Source organism: Rousettus aegyptiacus, unplaced genomic scaffold (genome assembly GCF_014176215.1).
Source record: "Rousettus aegyptiacus isolate mRouAeg1 unplaced genomic scaffold, mRouAeg1.p scaffold_m13_p_7, whole genome shotgun sequence".
Classification (NCBI taxonomy): Eukaryota; Metazoa; Chordata; class Mammalia; order Chiroptera; family Pteropodidae; genus Rousettus; species Rousettus aegyptiacus.
This window is the reverse complement of record NW_023416310.1, coordinates 79,817,831-79,839,953: the sequence shown is the minus strand read 5'-3', so window position 1 is coordinate 79,839,953 and position 22,123 is coordinate 79,817,831. Positions and strand designations below refer to the sequence as shown.

Here is a 22,123-nt window from a genome sequence, read left to right as displayed (position 1 = left end):
ACTGCACTCACAGTTAGGCTACAATAGTGAATGAAAGTTGTCCTATAAGCTACAAAGTCACCAAGCTCACCATTGGTTTGGAGATAATTTTTAGCATTTGAATTTTATTAGATTCTTGAACAATGAGGGATGACATAATATCAACAATTTTTTACCAGCAAAAATTTGCTCAGTTGCTATCATGTGCATAATCTTCTCCATTTCAGATATAAACGCCAATGACCTAGCGTCAGGGAGGTCATTCTACTACGTTTACATGGATTTTTGCTTTCGTACAGTTCTAGTGGTAGAAGAGAAAAGGGAGGAAAAGCAAAAAGAGAAGTGGAAGGAGGAACAGGGAGAGGGATGATGAGAAAAAATACTTCTTGCGAATCTGATGTGCTCTAGGAATTCTTTAGATTTCAATGAAGTACAACATGATCTCTTAAAAATTACTTTTTATCTAGCTAAAATAGAAACTCACATTTATTGCATCATTTCTATGTGCCAGGGACTCTACATAGTAATAATCAACATTGAGAAGTAACTGAGTGCTTTACATGGATTATCTTTACATTAATTATCCTATCTAATCTTTTGCATAAATTTTTCAAGCTTGTTTTATGTGGGTCATTTTAGCTAATCAACTCTGAAACACTATAAGATGGATACCCTGTCCATCGCCAATTTAAAGATGAAAAAACATAGGCACAGAGAAATTGACAAATTGCCCAAATTTGCGTAGCTAATGAGATGTGGAGCCAGAACTTAATTTCAGGCAGAGAAAGAGATTTTTCCATGAAACTAATAAAATTTAAGGGTTAGAAATACTTTTACAGGCTCCTTCCAAGTACTGATACTTATGTTGCATTTGTAATTCTGAATTGTTTTTAGAAAGACCCTAAAATGTTTACACACTTTAGACCCCCAGTAATTGAACCTCATAAAACAACTTTAACTTCCAGTTAATAAAAGTGTAAACCTACCCGCTCCCTGAGCTGTCTTCTCCTTTCCTCTTCTGACCAGGAAGGAAGTGGATTCCCTGGAAACAAAGGCCGATCTGTCCACTTCTCTAGGACTTGTTTTTTTTTTTTTTTCCATTTTCCAAAGACTATGATCTGTCACTTCTCTCTTTTATCTCAATTATCAGTCTATTTATCTCTACTATATCAATTCCATCAGCATTCAAACATGCCCTAGTTTCATTGTCATAACAGAGAAATTAAAAAAGAAAACATTCCATCTCCTCATTTCTATTCCAATTATGTCCATACCATTCTACTTACTCCCTTTTCCATCTAGCAAAAGACCCATTGACATAGTCTGTGTGCACTACACTCATTCTTTGAACAAATATTTATTGACACCTGATAAAGGTCAGGTGTCATTGTGTCAAACTACAGGATCAAACAGAGAACACAGACTTTACGATAATAATCATTTACGATAGGAGCATGTGCCTAGTTTGTCCCATCGTCTCAGGTATATTCAGGAGGTAATAATGTGTCTCATCAAACCTGTCCAAGTTTTGGAGATTTGGTGTGCCCAGACCCAAGTAACCCACCAATACTTTAAAAAATATATATTATAAAATATTAGAAAAACTTTTAGATTTCAAATGCGGCATTGGTATCTATATTTATCAAGCTGCCTTGTCATCTAAGGGTCTGCTTTTAAGACATTATCTTTACCCAAGTATTTAGATATTTGGGTAACTAAAGTAGATAAGAACTCTAATTACCATGTACCCAAACAAGAAGGACACTGGCCTTCAAAACTGGATTTTTCTGGGCATTTCTGTTAATATAAGTAAGTTATATTGATCTTGTTTTATAAATAAGTGAGCATTGGAGCTAAATTAATAACCTGTCCCATCTTACACAATTACATGCAAAAACAAAATTTGAATACAGTTCTCTTTGATTTCAGAACCTAAGATTTTTCACATATATTCATATATATTTTTTGGATGGGGATGAGAGGATCACAAAGCTTAGAATTATGGAGCATGAATCCAAAGGGAGAACACATGGAAAAAAGCTAGAAAATATATAATAACGTGTGTCTGAGTAGGACAGAAAACCCACAGCAGGAGTGTTAATAGACCAACCTTGTGTCTTTTGAAATCTTCCCTAGTTGGCCTCTGGTCCCTAGCCATGGAAGACAGGAATTTTAAGTTCCATCAAAAAGAACTATATGATAAGCAACTGCTTGAACTATTTATAAATTGTTTCCCTATCAATTTCTGTGTAACCAGATTTATGGTTTTTCTTTTTTGTTTGTGAAATACTAACAAGCTCTTGTTATTTTTGCTTTCAAATATTGGATTCTTTTGCTGTTTTAGGAGAAACATTTTAAAGGGAGGGTTTGTTCCTAGTTTCCTTTAGCTGAATTTGTTTATTTGAAAATTTTGCATGATTTAATGTTCTGCAGAGTTTTGTTGTTTTTTTTTCTCTCCCTGTAATTTTAACTTCAACAGCTTGATGAGAGTTTAATAGAATTTGTTTTAAAGCTCTTGCTGACCTCGAATTAGATGGGAGCCAATATACCCCCATGCAGGTGTGGACTTCAATTTATGGCAAATATGTTTGTCTTTACAGTCATGCATAATTTCCAAATTTCAAAAATTACTTCTGTTTTATAGCTGTGCCTTCTAAGCCCATCGTAAGCAGGGCTCTGTCAGCATTTCTATTACATTCTTTACTTTACAGAGGTTTATAACATGGTCATAAAACTCACTCCAGGATTAGTTTTGGCAGATAAACTCTCATCTAGGGAAGAAAGGTGTTATTTTTTCCCCAACATTTTAAAGAAAAAATGCTGCCTTGTCTGTTCTCAAACAACTGGAGTTTATAGACTCCTTTATTTTTTTTTTTGGTTACAAAACCTCTCTTTCTTTAAAAGAAGATGTCCTAACTAGCCTTTATGTATTTGTCCATTAAAACTTCTCATTTCTCCTCAGAAGAGAGAGCTGCATAGTAACAGAGAACTTGGATACTAGAATTTGACAGATGTGAGTTCAAAACTCTGCCATGACTTAATAGATACAAGACTATGAGTGAGCTACTTACTGAGTATAATAAGCATTTAATAAGTGGTAGCTACAGAGGTATGTACTATCTCATTATTTCTAGTCATATTACCATTTAGAAAATTAATGAGCTTCTTAATCAGATGTATACTTATAAATAATGAATTAAATCTGTTCTTTCATTTACTCATTCAATATTTATTGAGTATCAGACTGGATGCTAGAAATACAAAGACACTATTGCATGGCCCCTGCCCTCAAGGGATGTGTAGTTCAGTAAGCAAGAGTCTGACTTGTAAGGAGACAAAGTACAGAGTATTTAATGAGTACTCAGAGGCTCAGACAGCTCACAGCAAAATCATTTTTCTCAAGTGGGGCATCACCAAAGTAGTTTGGTAGTAGGTAGAAGAGTAGGTATGTCTGTACTAAATACTAAGGGATGCTTAGGGGATTGATGAACATCGTCTGGCATTGGAGGAGCACGTGCAAAGCATAAAGAGGAAAAGCACAACACAAATTAAGAACTAGAATATGACTATTATTTCAGAGTATATGGAGATGTGAGAGTAGCAAAATGGTATAATGGAATATTTCTATTCTCCATCATGATAAATCTACTAGGCTGTCTCTTGGCTCAGATATATTGTAATCCATACATTCTTCTATTTTGTGTTACACCTTTATTTTGATGAAGTACATTCTCCAGTAGCTTTCTTTTAAAAAAAAAATGGGACATATAATTTTTTTAAGGTTCATATGTGACTTAAAATGGCTCTATTCTACATATAATCTGAGTATACAATTTCAAGTTGGAAATTATTTTTCTTTAGAATTTTAAAGGGATTACTTCATTGTCTCAAGCATCTGGCAGTGCTGTTGAGAAATCTCACACTCTTCCTTCTGATTTCTAATGTTTGTATATGACCTATATTTTTCTCTTAGGAAATTTTTAGAATATTCTTTCTCACTGTGTTTTTGGAATTTCACCTACTTTACTAGTTGTTCTAGATAGTCCATTAGACCTTTAATCCAGAAACTCATATACTTTAGGGCTGGAAATTTTCTCAAAAGATTTTTTATTATTTTTATCTTTTTTTTATTATGTTCTCAATTTTTTTGGAACTCTTATTTGAATGTGAGGTAATATTGTCATGTCTCTAATTTACTTTTCTATCTTGTCTTCCATTATTGTGTCTTTTGGGTATGCTTTCTGGATTATTTTTTAAACTTTATCTTTTAATCTTCCTTTTGATTTATATATTTTTTATTATTTTATTATGTTTATAATTACCAAGGATTATTTTAATTCTCTAAACAATATTTAAAAAAATAGCATCCTAATTTTGTTATATGAGAGGGCATAATCTCTTATGGACTTAGATATTGATTATGGTTTTCTGAAAAATGTCTATTTTAACAATGTTTCATTATATTTTCTTTTGGTCTCCATCTTCTACATTGGAGAATTTATTCAGGTGTTCGATGGTCCTCATTGTCTGCTCATGATTAGGTTAAGACAGTTAAAAGGCGCTTAGAAGGTGTGAGTACATAAATAGTGTTTGGAGACTTTAGGGTTTACTATGTACTTAACTGGGCAAGCCATTCGTTGGGCATTTCTTAGATCAGTATTTTTTAATAATTATTCTTAGATTAGTCAGATTCCCCAGAGAGTGCTCTTTCAGATGTTTACTGGAGAGTAGAGATTGTAGACAAAGGGGCTGCATAATAAATTGGACAGGACCAGTGACTGAAAGTAGCTTCCAAGAGTATCTGATCATAAATTCCTAATTGGGCAGGTCATGGTGGGTAGCCCCAGGTGTGTTTATCTTTGCTTTAGGCCAGCCCTGTCCATTGTTTCTGTGCTTCTAGGTTAACACACCTTTGAAATGTGTCTCATTCAGACCCCTCAGAAGTGTAACCACCCTCAAGAGAGCTCATAATCTTGACTATTCTGTAATCTCATCCCAGCATTGCTTTCTTCCGCCTTCATGTTATATTCCTTAGTTCCTTCCTTAATTCTAAATGTATGAAAGATTTGTGATCTTCCTTCTGACATTGTCATCAGTTTGGCTCAACTAAACTGTTATAAAAATTCTCTACGAGTTTGGTTTCTTATGTCAACAAAGTGTAGGTGCTGATATTATAAACTAGCATTCTGGAGAGTGTTGAGATTCTTTGAGTTAAGCATTCCAAATACATATCCAGTAGTTCTCACATATCTATAGTTTTATTTTCCAGTTTCAGTTCCTCATGGTCAACCTTGGTCTGAATATATATATATATATATATATATATATATATATAAATTCAGAAATAAACAATTTATACATTATCAGTTGCTCATGGTTCTGAGTAACTGTGATGCAATCCCGAGCCTTCTGGCCCTGTCGGGCCTGGGTTCTGAGTCAGCCCTTTGTTCAGCATATCTGTGCTGTATTCACCACTCACTCCTTAGTCACTTAGTAGCTGTTAGTAGCTGTCAGTAGCTGTCAGTTATCAGATCAGCTATTGCAATATCACAGTGTTCATGTTCAAGTAACCCTCATCTTACTTAATAATGACCCCCAAAGCTATTCACATAACTTTTCTCACGGTAGGTTGTTATAATTGTTTCCTTTTATTATCATTGTGTTAATCTTTTACTATGCCTAATTTATAAGTTAAATTTTATCATAGGTATAGGAAAAAGGGTTCTATTCTATTTATGGTTTCAGGTATCCCTTGGGAGTTTTAGACTGTATCCCCTGTGGATATCAGGGAACTATTGTATTCAACAATTTGAGATGTTAAATCATGTCGGTTTCTAGATTTATAGTTTTTCTGTCTAGGGTCTGATAAATCCCTTTTTCCTCTTCCATCAGATTTCCATCTTTATAACGTTGATTTCTTTTCTCTTCTTTTCCTATTTTATGGATTTATGTCTAAGTGGCTAAAAGACAAAAACTCTGTAGTAGCTGTAGTGGTGTTTGGGAGGACAAACTTACAATCATGAATCCTGTCTACATCCTTAACTTAAAACCAGTTCTTTCTTGAATATATGTCATTTCAGCCTTTCTCTCCACCATTCATGGTAAACTGCATTTCTTGAGGTCATTAATTAATATGCATTGCTAAATCCCGTTTTTTGTTGTTGTTTTTTTGTTTTTTCCTCAGTTGTGATTATACTTGGCCATTCAGCGGAGTTGGCACAATTGAATAGTCACTCTTTTTTAAAATACTTTCTTAAATTGGCATTTAGGAAAATCTGTTCTCCTGTTTTTTCCTTCCAACTCTATGACTGCTTAGTCTGTCTCTGTTTTAGGTTTCTTGTGCCTTTGCCCTCCAAGCCATGGAGTCTCCCAGGATTTAGTCCTTGCCTCTCTTTACCTCTTTTTAGTTTTACTCTTTCTCTTCCTGTTCCTATCTAATGTCATGACTTTAAGTACTGTTTATATGCTAATGACCCACAAATTTTTTATTTACAATCCTGGTATCTCTCCTGAACCTTAAAGTCACATATTCATGGTCTACTCCTAAATGTGTAAAACCATCTCAAACCAAACAAGAAAGCAGAGTTCCTGACCTCCTTCCCCTAATCAGTTCCTCTGGAAATCTTTCCTAGTGTAGTAAGTAGTAATTCTTCCTTCCAGTTACCCAAGGGGAAGTTTGAATTGTCCTTGCTGTTTCTTCCTCATTCACTTTATCTAATTAGGAAGTCCTACTTTTAAAATATATCAGGAATCTGATCACATCTCATTATTTTCATTATCACTCTCATTTAAAGTATCATTTTTTTCCACATTGTTTACTGTAATAGTTTCTTAAGTGGTCTTCCTGCTGCTTCTCTTGCCTTGGTCTCAATACAGCAGTAAAACTGATCATATTCAAAGCAGTACAATGGCTTCCCATGTTAGGGTAAAAAAAAAAATGGTGATGGTCATCAAGGCCCTGTTGTTGCTGTTCTGTCTGGAATATCCTTTATCCTCACTCTTACCCTCTACTAGTAGTTACACCTCCTTCAAATATCAGGTTAAATGTTACTTCTACAAGTGAGCCCACCATATCGAAAATCCATCCTTCTGTCTAAAATGTCAACTCTTCCCACTCACTCATCATTATGTATTTAGTTTGTTTTCACCTTTATCAAGTACTAACATATTATGTAATATGTTCATTTTGTTTAATAACTACTAGATTATAAAACACAAGTGAGTAAATATTTCCATCTCTGTTGCTCACTGATATGACTTCAGTGTTTGCAACTTGGTCTGACACAGAGTAGGATTTTGATAAATACATGGTGAGTACATAACAAGGTAGATCAATTCTATTATTATTTTTCATTTGAAGAAATTGAAGCTCAGGATTAAGCAATTTGCCCAAGGCCTCAAAATTCCTTAATACGTAAAGCATAATTTAATTCAGTTCTCTCTGCTTTCTGTGCTTATGCATTATCTAAAGAGTAAACTGCAACTGTTGAGTAAAATAAAGGTTAAAAATTATCTAATGAATCTAAGAATAAATACATTTTTTGGCGGTCTTGTTAGCAACAACCTCAGGAAGTAATGCGATAGAAGCCATCATGCAATAATAGGTTTAGGAATGAATGGCAACAAGTTTAGCTCCTCTTTCAAGGCCATTTAAAAAAAAAATAAAAGAGGAAAGGGTACATAGAGAAGTTTGTTTGTTTGTTTCTAAGATGGAGAAATCAGGAGTGTGTTGAAATGCAGCAGATAATTAGAGTCAGGTGAGTATATAAGGTGCTAAGAGAGGAAGGAGAGAAATTGATAAAGAAAAACCACTGAATAGATGGAAGAGAATATGGCCAGAAACAGAGAAAGATCATAGGAAGAAGGGTTTATTTTATAAATGACATTCACAGTAATGTTATTGCCTTCATTCATTTATTCATTCAGTAAATATTTATCAAGTTATAAGGCTCTAGGCACTATTGTAGGTCCTGGGTATCTCTCGTGGTGAATAATCATGAGTAACATTATTGAGACCTGTGTGTTATCTGTATATCACCCTATCCTCATAGCAACCTTATGAGAAAGGTGCTGTTTTTATCTCATTTGTGGTGTGTGTGTGTGTGTGTGTGTGTGTGTGTGTGTGTGTACACAGAGAAACAGAGAAAGAGAGAAAGGGAGAGGAGATAGAAGCTGAATCTTAGAGAAGGAAGGAACTAGACTTTCCGGAAGTTATTTATCTAGGAAACGTTGGTGTCCATACTGAAACTGCAGCATTCTGACTCTTCAGCCCACACTTTAAATCACCACCTAGGATAAAATGTGTATTCTGGTGAGGGAGATAGACATAAACAAACAAGAAATCATTGAACATTCTGCAAAGGTCATTATACGTTCTACAAAGATTTAACCTAGGTTTATAAGGTAGGTATAAGGCTGGGTAGCTATTTTGCATGAATAGAAAAGCTTCTTCAGGAGGAATATTTTGGCTAAGACTGAGAGTATAATGAAAAACTAGCTCCTAATAGACTTAGAGAAAGAGCATTTAAGGTCCATGAGAGAGCTAGTTCCAGGATATGTGTGGATTTAAGCTTTTTAAAATTGAGAATGCAGGAAAGGTAGTGTATCTGGAGAATAGAGAATGAAGATGAAAATGGTGGCATCTCACATCACTTCAAACAGGTATATGGCTCCCAGAGCAAGTGGAAAATTGTGGTCCCATGAAGCTTAGATTTTATATCAGCAGCAGTGAAGTATCATTGGGAAGTCTTAGGTATGCATTTAGTGTGATATTGTTGAATGATAGTAGGACCGAATGATCATATTACTTAATGGGTAAAGTAAATTAGAAATTTAAGTTAACATTTATTTTAAGCATGTCTCGCAGCCTACCAATTTATTTACTGAAAAAAATGGAGCATAGATAACTATTAAAGAACAAAATTCAATTGAGTAAATTTGAAGATCTAATTGGCTTTAAGTGATTCATGAATCAGGCAGCATCCTACTCAGCAAGTAGAAAGAAGGGTGATCTGAGGGGCTATTCAAAATGGAAGACATTTTATAGGAAGAAGAGTGAAGAAGGGGAGTTATTAGAAAAGAACAGTAAGAGTTATTTTTAGACTAGGACATCTTTTTTTTAAGAGGAAGGAAAAGGCAAGTTTCTTTATGCAGATTGCCTCTTCTTCCTTTGGGGAATGGAGAGGGCTCAAGTGAAAGATTACCTGACTGGTATTTGACAGAAAATTCCAGATTGGTTAATTAAGATTATATTTCTGGGAGCATTTGAAGCTGCGGTTAAGTCAGGTATTAAATCAAGGTTGGGTATCGTGGGCTTTAGCGCAAGTGACACCATTTTGCAGCTGTGAATTTTTTTTTTTAATGCCTACAGCACCTGGTCTTTCTAGGTGGTCTCCCATCGAACTCCTAATCAGGCCTGACCCTGCTTAGCTTCCAAGATCAGAAGGGATCGGGCTTGTTCAGGGTTGCATAGCCGTAGACTGGATTTGCCTTTAACAGAGCCATCTATAGCTTTTTTGCTTGGATAACTATAAAGATATTTACTCTCTCTTCTTGATTTCGTGAAATGAAGAGATAGATATGAATTGCTGGAAAAAAGATATCAGGTGGGAAACTAAATGCATCCCTTAATTTTGTCAGTATTCATCAGTTACTTATTGAGCCCCGTACTAAGTGCTGGAGCAAACAGACCCACTAAGGAAAGGAGCATATGCCCACACAGGGATGAGCATGGGCTGCTGATTGGTCAGTAAAACAGTAACTAGTTATTGATATTATAATTGCTCACTGTATTTATCAAGTAAATTAGTTAAAGAAGCTAATAAAATGGAATCGAATTGGTCGAATTGAAGGATATATATGGACCATCTCATTAATAGTCACTTCATAGAGACCAAGTAAAGAGAATAAAATTCCATGGAGAATGAAAATATATGTGATCCATAGTGAACATGGTGCTCCAAGCAGGAAAAAAAAAAAGAAAGAAAGAAAAGAAACACAGTAATATGGAACAAATAGAAGAGTAGAATTTAGGAGATCAGTTCTAAAGTGACAGAACAAAATAATTTTAAAATGCCATTTAAAAGAGCCCTTATACACTGCTGTTGGGAATGTAAATTGGTACAGCCATGATGGAAAACAGTATGGAGGTTCCTCAAAAAATTAAGAATAGAATCACCTATGAACTTAGCAAGTTCCCTTTCGGGTATCTAACTGAAAAAAAAAAATTGAAACATTTGTTTGTAAAGTTATACATACCCCTACATTCATTGCAGCATCATTCACAGTGACCAAAACATGGAAACCACTGAAGTGCCTTTTGATAGATGATTGGATAAACAAGATGTGGTACATATATACAATGGAATACTACTCAGCCATTAAAAAAGATAAAATACTAATGTTTGAGACAACATGGATAGAGCTTGAGAATATCATGCTAAGAGAAATAAGTCATGGAAAAAATCAAGAATCGTATGATTTTACTCATATGTGAATATAAAATTGAAAGCAATACAAGAACAAACAAATGAACAAACAAAAACTCATAGACACAGACAACAACATGGGGGTTTCCGAGGGGATATGCAGTTGAGGAGGAGGTAGAAAAGTGTGTAAAGTATGTCAGCTATTTACTGATGGAAGGAGGCTTGACTTTGGTCAATATACAATGCGGTATACAGATGATGTATTACAGAATTGTACGCTTGAAACATATAATTTTGTTAATCAGTGTCGCCCAATTAATTTAATAAATTTTTTTTTAAAGGTAAAAACAATGAAATGCAAGAATGGGTATATAAGAAAGCAATTTGTTTAAACCTTTCATTTTGTGGACGTTTTTTATTTGTGGGTTATTTTATGTATCGGGCTGTGCTGTGCACTCCTTTATAACAAATGGCATTGTCCTGACGAGCAGTCCCCCAAGGTTGTTAGTTTTGGCTTTGATGGTATTAAACAATAGAAACAGCAACAGCAACAGGCTTCAAACTCAGCCTATACTGTATAATCTATTAGTTTTGTGAACCTGACTATGATAATCAGCAGCACAATGACCCCCTTCCCAAAAGAAAGACGAAAAATTTTAGAGATAACAATGGAACTTAGTTCCTTTAACTCAGTACACTTATTGTACTGCTAAAGAAATGTTGATTCGAGGTTAGTAAGTTATTTGACTAAGTTTACATGAATTGCTAATGTTTAGCATTCTACCATGCTGAATGACAGCATGATCTGTAGTTCTGAGGTCACATGAACTCATACTATGCTGAGTTCACTTTTCCATTTAGAATAGAGAGGTCAGTCCTAAGTGGTCCCAAGAGTGCTTAGCAAACTTTGAGTGTCCCAGCAAAAATTAAGGCATTTCTACAGAAAATTCCCAGCCGTTGAATCTTATCAGTTTTATTTTCACTTTCTTACGTTTGCTAGTTCTTGAATGCAGCTTTCTTCTACTCCCTGCCTGAAATATAACTTATGTTTGACTTCTTTCAATGGGCTTGCAAACTTTTTAATGGACACTCTACTTTATTTCTACCTGTATTACTTGTCATCTTCTGCCATTCCTTATGGGTCTACATAGAAGTGGAAAGAATTTCTCAAATAAAAGAAGGCAAAAGAAAGGTAGGGTATGGTGAGAACTACAGAAGACAAATGGCAACAATAGATAATAAAGTGCTTGGTATATTTTCTATACAAAACTAGTGTTAGCTGTATCTTAACATATTTACATATGTATGCAAATATGTATGAATATATAGATAGTAAATATATACCTATATTGTATATATAGCTTTATGTAGATATTGCTATAGTTATAGATATCTACACACACATATCTATATCTTCAATTAGGCCATTGCCAAGTATATATAATCCTTAATGGGATAAACCAATGATCCACAACACAATGTTCCTCTTAGTCTGGTTTATTTGAATGCCCTTCATATATTTTATTTCAAGTGAGAACTTGGTTTTGAACAAGAACAGATGCAAGTGATTAAATTAGAGTCAAAGTTTGGGATTCTCTGATCCTTAAACAATAATACTTGCTTCATACTCTAGTGATGTTTGTTGGAACATAAGTGTGCAGAAAGTATACTATAAATGGCAAAACAGTGTTTTTCCTGCTCTATGGCATAGCCCCAAATATATTGGCCTTGTTTTGTCGCATTCAGCTTTAGTGCCAGAACATGAAGTCTATTAAAGATACTTGCCATTCCATAGAGTGATTTGAACCCTTTTTAAATTTGCTCATCACTGACTTAATGCATAATAACCAGCTGATTAAAATGGTTTTAGAATTGGCATATAAAATATGTGGCCATTATAGCCATCTTTTCAGGAGTGGGAAAAACTCCTGCTGAAGCTACATTTGGAAAATAATTTGCTGAAAAATCGGCTGAAGCGGGAGGTTCCAGCTCATTGAAACTCAATTTATTATATGCTTAAATGACTCCTGGAACAGTGGAATATGTAGGCAGCAGAACTAGACAAGGCAAATTCTGTGCTGATAACAAATGTGTAAAACTCCAATACCTATTGGAGAAGTGATAGCAGCCAAAATCCTATACTTGCCAACTAATAGAAAATATGAACATGCTGTTAGATAATTAACATTTTTCTTATTATGCAGGACTGGGTAGTGAATATGTAGCCCAACTCTTCACCCCCCCCCCCTCTGGATAAGTTGCAACTTGAAAAAGCATATGATTAAAGCAAAACATAACTTTCTGAGAAACTTTGTGATGTGTGCTATAAAGTTGGGATCTTGTAGCCTGTAGTTATGAGGTCACAGTTCTGTAATCATAGACCTCAGTTAATGGGATCAGATAGGTTGTAGGTTAGACATGTTATCTTGCACAATTCTGGTCAACTTGAAACAAACTAGTATTGAAGGTTTGCCCTACTGCCATTGCAACCAACGTGCCATATCTTACAATAGTATATGTGTAGAGAACACTTAATAGGAATGCTGTAAACCATACAATGTAATGTTGAATTCAAAATGGCTATCGACATAATTATTAATATCATGACATTTTGAGTGCTTATATGCTTTTAGATGAAATGTTTTTATAACTGATTTGAACTGCTGATATTTTGAAGCTAAAATGAGATTTAATTATTTCCGGAAGAAGCTCAAACTAATGATGGAGTCGTATGGTCCAAAACTTCCTAGATATTACAAGTAGGCTTAATATTTGCCACAATATTATTTCCACAATAATTGGGAACATATTTACAAACAAGAATTTTAATTCACCTTTGTCTTTACTCCAGAGGATATTCAATTCCCAGGCAATATTTTGTATTCAGAAACGTGCCCTTTGTTTTGCCGTTGTGCAAAGGATTTAGCACAGACTGAATTTTAAAGTGATATTTAGTAAATATTGCTTGGAATCAATTAAATCTGCACTTTTTTGTTTCAAATCAGTTTATCAATATTAAAAGACCTCATTGGTCAGACCTTGTTATTCTATTATTCTCTCTATTTCTCTCTCTCTTTCTCTCTCCTTCTTTTCCTCCCTCCTTCCCTCTCTTTCTCTATTAATCCCTCTTCTCACTCCTTACTAAACTTAAGTACATAGCTAAGCAAATCATCACAATAATAACTCTCCAGCATGGTCATCAGTTCAGCCATTGATATCATCAGTTGCCTCCGTAATGATGGTGATGATTAGAGTTGTCCTCACTTATACTTTTGGAAAGTGAGGAGCAGAATGTTAAGTAGCTATACAAACATAGAGACCATAGGCCAATAAATTGTAACTCTACAGCATATATCATACAAGGTGATGCTTATTTATTTCTTTCTCTCAGAAAATTGTTTTATAATTATCATATTATTATTTCTATCCTCACACCTCTCAGAATGGCTGTCATCAATAAAACAAAGAACAAGTGTTGGCTAAGATGCAGGAGAAAGGGAACTCTCATACGTTGATGGTAGAAATACAAATTGGTACAGTCACTATGAAAAACAGTCTGGAGGTTTCTTGAAAAATTAAAAATGGATATACCTTTTGACCCAGAAATTGCACTTCTGGGTATTTTTCCAAAGAAAACCAAAACGGTAATTTGCAAAGATCTGTGTACCCTATGTTCATGTCAGCACAATTTACAATAGCCAAAATATGGAAGCAACCTAAATGGCCATCAACAGATGATTGAATAAAGAAATTATGGTTCACATATACAATGAAATATTACTCAGCTATTAAAAAAATGAAATCCTACTATTTGCAATGACATAAATGGACCTAGAGGCTATTGTGCTAAGTGAAATAAGTCAGACAAAGAAAGAGAAATACCCTATGATTTCATTTATATGAGGCATCTAAGGAACAAAAAGAACAAACTAATCAAAAACAGACTCACAAATATAGAGGACAATCTGGTGATGGCCAGCGGGGAGGATGGTTGGGGGGATGGGAGAATGGGGTGAAGGGTTAAAGAAGTATAAATTAGTAGTTGATAGATGGTCACAGGGATCGGGAGCACAGCATGAGTAGTGTGGTTAGCATTAATTAATGGCTAGGTAGGGAGCCAGAGGAGAGAGAGAGCAATTAAGGGGATTGTTTTATAAACTATATAAATGTCTAACCAGTGTTGTGAATAGTTGAAACTAAAAAATAAAATTAAGAAAAACCAAGAAATATTATCAGTTTTGATCCTAAATGAGAAAAATTAGAGATATATGAAAAAATAGGATTTTAATCATAATAACATAAAGAAACAGATACCTTCCACTTTCATAATGATGACAAGAGATTTTATACATATATATATATATATATATGTATATGCATATGTATATATATATTTTTATACCAGGCAACCAACCCTTGGTTGACTTCACAGATTGCAAGGACCTTGCCAGCTTACAATCCCTTATTTATTTTATGCCTAGAACACCTGATCTTCCTAGGTGGTCTCCTATCCAAATACTAACCTGGCCTGACCCTGCTTAGCTTCCCAGATCAGAAGGGCTCAGGCTTGTTCAGGGTAGCATGGCCATAGACCAGAGATAACATTTTACTGAGAGGATGCAGCATTGATCATATGCATTTATATCCCCTTGGCCATGACAGAATTGTCAACTGAAGACTACTAAGTCAATTTATAATTAGATTCTACAATTTAGGGGTAATTATAAAATACGAAACAGGAATGACTCATTACCACTTTAAAATCTCTAACAATAATGATAAAGATATTAAAAGATCACTAATATTTTTCATCAATCCACATTGTCTTTATATTTTTAAAATGTTTTATTTCTTCAAAAACAGGAAGTGAGCCACAAAAATGTTAAGTATCATGAATAAGCTTTGGAACTCACAGTTAACGTCGGAGCTTAGTCTAACATTTAGAACTCCCAATTTATAGCCTGCTTCCTTTCAGCATTACAACTAAGTTCCAGAAAGATCTAGACAATGTTTTTTTTTAATTACAAGTATTACTTAATATTACTTTTTTAACATTCAAAAGTATGGTAAAAAGTGAAATACCCTCTTCACTTCACATTATAGATTTTACTACCTTTCACAAAGGTTAAATTTATTTTCTTGTGCATTTCTAACATTTTCTTGTAAAAACACCTTTCTTTACATTTATAGAAATATACTTACAGAAATGTATGGTTTGGAGTTGTGTGTATGTGTGTGTGTGGGTGTTTGTGAATCTATATGTGTTGTTACATAAATGTTTTTGAAAAATGGTTTTGCATAGTTTTTTTTTTTTCAGTTTAAATTATCTCGTGGAGAAATTCCAAAGATAGGTAGATGGATAAATAGATAGAATATATAAATACATATATTTCAAACCTATGACTATTATCCTGCATTACAGACAACAGTTTATTAAATCATGATTTTATTCATGGAATTTAGAACACGTCCTTGTAATGTATAAATAATAAGAACAGTGAACATCTTTGGACCTGCCTAAAGTATAAATATACATCTATCAGAAATCTGCAAGCAGAATTGATGAGTAAAAGGGAATATGCTTTTAAAATATTTGTAGATATTTCAAAATTGGTTTCCAATACATGAACATTTATTTGTTTATATATTTGGCAGCATTAGCTATTTTCACTCTTTCAGATAGTTCATTGTTTTAATTTGCATTTTTCATGTTACTCATTAGCCATTTGAATTTATCTTTTTATAAATGTCTTGTTCATATACATTTTTATATTTTTATTAAATCAGTTGTATTTTTTCTTTTGAATTTTAAGAGTTTTTTTTTAATCTATTCTGGATATGTTACGTGTGTGAGAGAGAAAGAGATTAATACATGTATGAGAGAGGGAGAGAGAAATTTTGCAAATCTTTCATGGTGTATACTTGGTTGATTAACCTTGGTGCCACATTGCTCAGTGGAAGGCTGTTAAATTTTACATCCACACATGGATCAGCATATAACCCAGCCAGATGATCAAATCAGAAGCCAAGGACATATTGGGCTTGTGTGTTCAGAGTAGCTTAATATTGTGATTCTTTTACCAGAGGTCAGTGGTAAAGAGTATGGGCTTTAGTGTTATCTGTGGTTTTGAATTCTGCATTAGCTTTATGATCTTGGAAACATAATCACATAACTTCTCTGCACCTGTACTTTCATCTATAAAAGTAAATATTGCCATAATTCCTTTTAGTTATTCATTGGCATAATTCATTCATTAAGGGATACAATTTGTATAATAGATCAGGTATATAGAAAACTTCAGTTAGTATTGATAGTGGTTATTATAGATCACTTGTTATAAAAAATCTTTATTGTCTTTCTCCTCTTTACTTCCTATCCACCTGCTGCCCTTGATATTGATTTCTATCCAACCATCTTGTTTTAGTTTAGACATCCCTTCCTCAAGTGGTTCTACCTACATCCTTCAGACCACCTCTTGTACCAGGATCTCAGTGCCTACATGTCTCATTTCACTGAACATAAGACATTACAAGTTTTCATTTGATACCTAAATTTTCTCCTATTCCTCTAGACTTTAAATTCTCTGATGACAGGAACTTTGGATTTTTTTTTTAGGTTCTATATCCCTCATCATATTATCATGCTTCATGACATTTTCTAAATTTAAGAAAAAGTGATATGTGCATGGATAAATTTTGGGGGTGCACAAATGTGTATATCTAAATGGTTGAATGAATGACAGTTGTGTGGTTGGAAGTATGAGTAAATAGATAGGTAAACAACCTATGACATAGTGAGGGGTGTTGGTAATGTCAGTTATAGTGGTGTCAAGTATAAAATATATTTTTGAATTGACTTTTGAAATCATTTAAATTATACCAAAAGTCATGCCCTCGCAAAGTGCTAAACTTCAACTATCTCAATGAGTGAAAATCCAAGTGAGTTGGTACTACAGTGAAGTTTACTTTGTATGTGGCAGAGAGAGTCTAGAGACTAAATGAAACTTTACAATATGCCTAAATTTCCTTCTAACACATTAAAACTTTCATAAATAAAAGTTCATTTTACCTGCTATTTTTACTTAGCGCAAGGTTAAAATATGAGATTTTTTACTTCATATATTGTACATTTTATTACTCTATATTACAGACTAATAGATTCTTTGGAGGTGATTCATTATGCAATTTAATCTGATAGTGAAAATCCGAACACAATGCAGAACAAATTGCAAATTTTCAATAAGTTGTAAGTAATACATCTTGCTTAATGTGTGTGCTGATTTACCTAGCACACCAAAATGAGGTTTGCCAGGCTTTTATTTGATTGTTAGAAAAACTGTAAATAGTCCATAGTGTTGAGCATATTTTCAGATATTAAACTATTGTTCAGCTTGATTTGACACCATTGAGATTTAACAGTGGGCCATATCTGCATCAGAGTAGCTCAGTAGCTCAGAGTGATAAAAAATGTTGTATACTAGAGCTGTGGAACTGACCCCTATTTGCTAAATTTAAGAAGACCAAAAGGAAATGTTTTCCCCAAACTGACTTTTCCCAGATTAATTACTCATATCTAATCTCAATTACATTTCATCTGTCATTTTATAGTATTAATCCTTTATAAAATATGTTTGAATGCATATGAACTTGTCAGCTTTTTTGTAGAATTATCGGTGATTGGATGTATGAATTTCAACAATTTGGAAATGTTTACTGATGTAAAAAAATATATATATATATATATTTAATATGTTTTTATGGAGACAATGTTTTATGCTTGTCTTAAGAGGAGCTTCCAAATTATGTGTGTATGTGTGTCTACCTAAAGGAAGACATGCATATATATGTGTATGTGCATCATATGTGATATGCACTGCAGATATAAAGGACTAAATCTGGCGGGGGGGGGGGGGGAGAATGAGAACCACTTGCCTCAACCAAAGTGCTACAGGACAGATTTTATATTATTTATTTGTAAGGGTAAGCCAGGTTTAAATTAAATGTCAAACATAATTTTGTATTCAAAATTTGAAATACATGATTGTCCTTAGAGAAAATCTTAGAACATATGTCTTCTTGGCAAATTTGTATTTGCATAATAGTGAGCTATAAGGTTATAGATCACTTTGTGGCAAAGTTCCAACCCATAAACTCTTGGTAAATTTACTAAAAACTTCAATCTGAAATACATTTATCTCAGTTAAGAGTTTGAATATAAAAAATGAAACGTGCTGAAGTATCTTAGTTCTTAAAAAAAGGAGAACAAATTCTAAATTCTGTTTATTTCTACATTTCTTCCTTTAACTGATGCAAACATAAATGCAAAATGAATGTTGGCATATTTGTTTAGCATCCCTGAACATATTAAACTGCTTTAGAAGTTCTTCTGTAATCAAGCTTGAAAAATAGAAACTAGCATTCACATCCCTGGATAGATTAAATTGTCTCAAAAGTTTCTCATTAATCAGACAAGAAAAATATATTATAAAAGTAGCAGCAATTCCTTTGAAAAGTACTTGAAATTTTCCTTCCACCAAACTTTTTGCAGTTTCACCATATAATGTCATATTTTTTTGGTCACACGCATACAGAATAATAAGTAAATAACTTGTCAACGTTCTCTGTAGATGAGTTGCTAACTAGGGATATATATTGATCCACCTTGAGATATAGTATGTGTACATAAAGAAAATTGTATCTGATTGTAGACCCGTTAATTACTTATAATACATCTTTGGGCAAATAAAATGGAAAGAAATTTTTTTTTAATTAATTGAAATTTGTTTCAGGTGAATTGGAAGTATTTGAGTATTATTCTTGATAATAATTCTGTAAGTTTAACAGTGTTATATACATTTTAGAGATAAAAAATTGAACTTCAAAGATATTAATTAACTCGTCTCATGTATTATAGCAATTAAGTAGTAGAATCAATATTCAGTCTTAGACTAATCTCACCCCAAAGTTCCTTTTTTCACATTTTTTACTCTCTCTTGGACACTAAGTTTTCTCCTGTGTAAAATGAAGGGATTGGGTTATATTAGTACCCCGTCTCCTATTCAGATCTCCCTTGCCGAACAGGCTTTGGAACTTGGGATAAGAAAAAATTCATTAGTAATAGAAATGGATGTTATTCCAATAGTGTGTGTTCTTGACCTTATTTCTATCACTCAGCCAATGAGTATCAATGACTCAGACTTTGCTAGGTACCATGCAGGCATTACAGACATATGCACCACTAGTTTTTATTTCATTTGATAAACTTACCCATAAATTTGAAGATAGTTAACAATGAATCACCTAAGGACAAATCCACATTCAAATTTGTACACTTAACCTCTCTCTAACAGAAATGGATAAAGCAAGATGACAAAAACTTAGTAAGGATAAATGAACAACTTAATAGATTGTCAACCAACTTGAGCTAATGGCATTTATAGATGAGTCCAATCAGTATCAATGTACAATATTAAGTACACTTTATATTTTCACGAAATAGACCAAATTATATGCTATGCAACCTGCTTCAATAAATTTTATAGGCTTTCATCCAAAGTATGTCCTCTGATCAAAATTGTATTGTATTAAAAATCAAAATAGGAACAATATTTGAAAAATTCCTTAAAATTTAGAAGTTAAACTACACATTTCTAACTTTTCTAAATTACTGTTGAGTCACTGAAAAATCAGAAATAGATAATATGAATTAAAAATATATCAAAATTTGTGGAATGCAGCAAAAGCAGTGTTTAGAGAAAAATGTATTTATTGCTTTAAGTGTTATTAGAAAAGAAGAAAGGATAAAATTCATGTTCTAAAATTCCAATTTAAAAAGCCAGAAAAAATATTAGAAACTGACCATACCAAGTGTTGGAGAAGATGTTAAAGAATAAAATTGGTGGAAATTATTTATTTTATTACTTATATTTTAAGTAGAGTACATTCTCTTTACGCCAGTAGCTGCTAGGCACTCACAAAACTTCTGTGTCTGGCCATTGAAGCTAAACAGGAGTGAAGGAAAGAAACCCTCCAGGGGGTCCTCCTGGATCACTGGCTGGAAATGAGAAAGCCCAAAGGGGGCCAATCCCAGCCCGCCAGTGCTAGGCCCAATCCCCCAAGAGGGTGATAAGGTGATGCCAGGCCTCCACTCAGCCCTCTGCAGAATCTGGGGAAAATTTTAAATGATATGCCAGTGAAAATGCTACACGGTACAAACTCCTTGGAAAGCTTTTCCTTTTCTCATTAATCTAAATACATGTTTATCATTTAACTCAGCCATTCCACCTCTTATGTATCTAAAATAAATGAAGACACATCAACATGAATTGTGCATGAATGCAGAACTGGCACATGAATATTAATAGAACATGTATTCATAGTAGCCCAAAACTGGAAAAAAAATTACAGTACCATGTAAAAATAAATTTTGTATTACTGCAGTGGAAATACCAATACAATAGTGATACCTAATCAATTCTTAGAATGCATAAAAATATGGATGATTTTACAAACATACTACTGCATAAAAGAAGATATATACTTCTTACAAAAAGTATATAAATACACTTATATGGAGACCAAACCATCTGTAATATAGAAGTCAAAATGGTGGTTAGACTTCAAGAAAGCAGTTAGTAAAGGGATGTGAACACACTTCTGGAATTCTAGTGATATTATTTTTTTTTGATTTGGGTGCTGGTTAGACTTTCTTTATTTTGTAAAAATTTATTGTGCTATAATCCTGTGATTTTTGTGTATGTTTTCTATGTATGTGTTGTATTTTAAATTATACTAAAAAGTTATAGGATTTCAGAAAAGGTCATATGAACTTGAGGTGAAACTGGGCTTTAGTTTAGTTTTTTGAAGTTTGTTATAATCACATTATCTCATAATACAATGCTTGGACACTTGTAGCCATACAATGAATTTCATTCATTGTTGTTTCAATAATGAAATTCTGAGTGAGTGGGTGACTATTATACATAAAACCAGGTTTCATATTTACGATTATTTTTCAGAAAAATAAAAATTTAATGAGAATAAAATCACTCTAGGATGATCAGAGCAATATTTTTTAATATATTAAATTCTAATATGTTAGGATATATAATCAAACATGTAGAGATTTATTTTGTACAACTACTCCTTGGTTAATTATTTTTCAACATAGCAGCTCTTGAGAAGTTAAATCATTTATTGAGAATGGCTTCTTTTTCCAGTGTAATGAATCTTTCATCCCTAAACATACTAAATACACTATAAGAAGTAATATTTTCACATGACAATTTCAGGCAATGAAACACTCATCAATTTTCATGACATGATGGTTTATATTCACAGCGTGTCATATGGAACAAAATTGAATTGGGCTCCATTCAATATTCAGCAATTCCAATGTGTTTTTCTTGATATACGATAGGTGAAAAGGATGTAGAGGTAGGATTATCTATAAATATTTGCCTGTTCTCCATATGTGTTATTTCTACTCGTCTCGAAGTGCCCTTATATTTGTCCTAACTTGGCTTCAAAAGTGCTTTAACTTTATGTGTAAGTCTAAGTTGAATGCGAGATAACTGTAAGTCTCTAAAGTCAGTAAAATTGGTGAAGAAAATGTATCATAATGAGTGAATGTACTTTCCAAATAATGGCTCCCTTACATACATTCTCTGCTAGTCACCGAAGACTGTATTACATGTCCTGCTTATGCAAGTATAAGA

General features: G+C 33.4%; 1 protein-coding gene and 2 pseudogenes across 1 annotated transcript in view; 1 reads left to right on the top strand and 2 right to left on the bottom strand.

The window, feature by feature from the left end:
• The window catches only part of TENM2 (teneurin transmembrane protein 2), a 2,693,686-nt gene that overhangs the window by 468,580 nt on the left and 2,202,983 nt on the right, over nt 1-22,123 (top strand). The gene's annotated exons all lie outside the window — the stretch shown is intronic.
• Nucleotides 9,341-9,459, bottom strand: LOC118606232 (annotated as a pseudogene).
• On the bottom strand, nt 14,881-14,999 carry LOC118605759 (annotated as a pseudogene).